Below are 2,902 nucleotides of genomic sequence, written 5' to 3'. Positions count from 1 at the left end.
GGCTGCGAGGGTCCAGGGCCGTACGAGTCTCCCTCCCGGGAGGTTCGGAATTATGAACCCGGTGACCAGATACGATAATTACTCTTGTTATTATCATAATTAAGCTCTAAATCCACAATGGTCATACAGCACTGACGAGATAAGATAACATATGATAGAATTTGTTGGGATTTTTAACCCGGGGGAAGGTTAGTCACCCAAGATAACCCAAGAAAGCCAGTGCGACAACGAGGACTGTCTTTCTTATTTCTATTTAATACCGTGTTCCCAATAGTCCTCGGTAGTATAGTGGTAAGTATCCCCGCCTGTCACGCGGGAGACCGGGGTTCGATTCCCCGCCGGGGAGGGGTCTTTTAAGAACCCCATTGGAAATAAGTCACTTTAATAATAATAATATCTTTATTTCTACAAGTACACTTACAATGCATACAGGCCTATCTGACATCGTTAATATACCATTATATAGAAAGTCTCTGGTTATGCAGAGCATATCGGGCAAATTAAATCAATTTTGTCCCCAGGATGCGACCCCACACCAGTCGACTAACATCCAGGTATCTATTTTAATAGGTGAACAGGAACAGCAAGTGTCTTAAGAAAATACGTCCTAATGTTTCCACCTTTACCGGGAATCGAACCACAGACCTCAGTGTGTGAGCCGAGTGTGCTAGCAGTCGAGGTACGAGACGATAAGATTTTGTGAGGATTATTAACACAGATAACCCAAGAAAGTCAGTGCATCATCGAGGACTGTGTCTTATTTCCATTGTGGTCCTTCAGTCTTGTTCCCTAGGATGCCAGCCACACCAGTCGACAAACTCCCAGGTACCTACTTACTGCTAGGCGAATAGGGACAGCAGGTGTAAGTGACTAACACCCAGGTCACCAGTCATACTGTATAGGTCTGTGGCTTGGTCGATCCCCACATTAATAAATTGGACTGTATCTTCAAAACTTACGAGCTCCTTATCGAAGTCCGTCAAATATTTAAGGTCACCCGAGTGTTACAGGTGCGCATGACTTATAGTACCCAAAGACAATGAAAGGTGTTTAGCCAAGGTCCTGGTTAGGTTATATGAGGCATTAACAGTCCCTAAAGTGTAATGAACACTTGTCCCATGATTAGTGGAGAGAGGTTCGATCCTTCAACCCTTCTTACTCTAAGTAACCCACACGGGTTTAGCATTTTATAAAGTCATTCATGGAAGGAGATAGTATCACTCATTTAAGGTACCTATTTACTGCTAGGTGAACGGGACAGTAGGTGTTAGGAGACTTGCTCATGCTTTGTCCCGCCCAAGATTCAACCGGGTTCTTTCGGTTGAGTAGATTACGTTACTCCTGAGCCAGACACACAGTGAGAAAGGCAAGTAGGGCATGCAGGTGGGCAGGCTCGGGTGGGTGGGTGGGTGGGCAGGCAGGCAGGCAGGCAGGCAGGCAGGCAGGCAGGCAGGCAGGCAGGCAGGCAGGGGCACCACGAAAGCCAAGTGCGACGTAGACAAGTGCTGAGGCCTGGGGTACGCACGAGAGAGTGGGATCAACAAACAATTCGTCAATTAATTTCTAAGAACTACTTGCCAGGCTTCCTACCTAGTTTAAAATCGGTAGACGAGTGAGGAAGCCAATTTTTAATTCAAATTCACTTTAAGCAGGTTTATTATTATATCTAAGGGAAAGAGTTAAACATGTAAGGGCCAAACAACGCCTGGGAAATGGGAAGCAATGAAGTTCGAGCCAAAGAGAAGGAGCACAGATCCAATTCGGTGAAACACGTGAGCAGCATCAAGGAACCCCATTGAGGAATGAGTGAAACGTCGAAAAAAAGATATATTTTCCCCTGCTTAAAGTGTCTTTGAATTACCTCGTAATTTAAAGTCAGTAGAAATGCTGACGCTGTGGGGTCGTCACACTCAGGATTTTCATCAGTAAGTTCGGAGATTCAGGCTACGAAGTGGAGATAACAAGTATTCAGTCCCCGGAAGGAGGTACGATTTCGATGCCTGGAATCATATCTGAAAGTAGTTAAAATCATGACTGAAGCACATTATCCCATGTGATGGTAGCACCCGTGTACTTATTCTATAAGTGAGAAATCGTAGGGGGGATCGAACCGACGCCCCACAGGTGGTAAGGCAGACATGTTATCCACTTCTATATAGGTATTCAAGGCGACCAGGATTTCTTAATGAGTTCGGCGGGTTGTAGAGCGCCCAGGAGTAGCGTTTAAGTTTCCTATTCACACATCTGATACCTACTTCGATTCCAGGTGGCCCGGTGGTCTGGTGGCTAAAGCTCCCGCTTCACACACGGAGGGCCCGGGTTCGATTCCCGGCGGGTGGAAATTCCGACACGTTTCCTTACACCTATTGTCCTGTTCACCTAGCAGCAAATAGGTACCTGGGTGTTAGTCGACTGGTGTGGGTCGCATCCTGGGGGACAAGATTAAGGACCCCAATGGAAATAAGTTAGACAGTCCTCGATGACGCACTGACTTTCTTGGGTTATACTGGGTGGCTAACCCTCCGGGGTTAAAAATCCGAACAAAATCTTATCTCTTATCTTGTTCTCACCTCACATTACTGCCAGTACTAGCTGGAAGTTCATATTGTGATGAATGTAAAGATATATAATTCTCCATGATGCCTTCATCACTGTATTGTTGTAGTCACGATGGCATGAAGTTCCTATATAAAGAAAACACTGATTTCTTCTGAGCTCCGCGAGACTTGAGTGTCGGGATCGTTGCCCGAAGTATAAGTGGACATCCGTTTTCAGCCAAAAAAAAAAAAAATGAGATTTCATATTATTTTACACACCAGTTGCGTAGTGGTATATATATATGAGATGACTGTACGACACACTAGCAGTGGAATTACAGAGATTTATTGCTGAAACAGTTTTA

At 45.1% G+C, this 2,902-nt stretch overlaps 1 non-coding gene across 1 annotated transcript; it reads left to right on the top strand.

Annotated features, from left to right (window-relative positions):
- The first annotated feature begins 274 nt into the window (after positions 1 to 274).
- Positions 275 to 346, top strand: TRNAD-GUC (transfer RNA aspartic acid (anticodon GUC)). The gene has a single exon. It is a non-coding gene; the product is annotated as a tRNA-Asp (tRNA).
- Positions 347 to 2,902: the final 2,556 nt, after the last annotated feature.

The sequence above is a fragment of the Cherax quadricarinatus genome, chromosome 86, assembly GCF_038502225.1.
Source record: "Cherax quadricarinatus isolate ZL_2023a chromosome 86, ASM3850222v1, whole genome shotgun sequence".
Lineage (NCBI taxonomy): Eukaryota > Metazoa > Arthropoda > Malacostraca > Decapoda > Parastacidae > Cherax > Cherax quadricarinatus.
The sequence above is the reverse complement of the archived record's forward strand: the minus strand, read 5'-3'. Positions and strand labels throughout refer to the sequence as shown.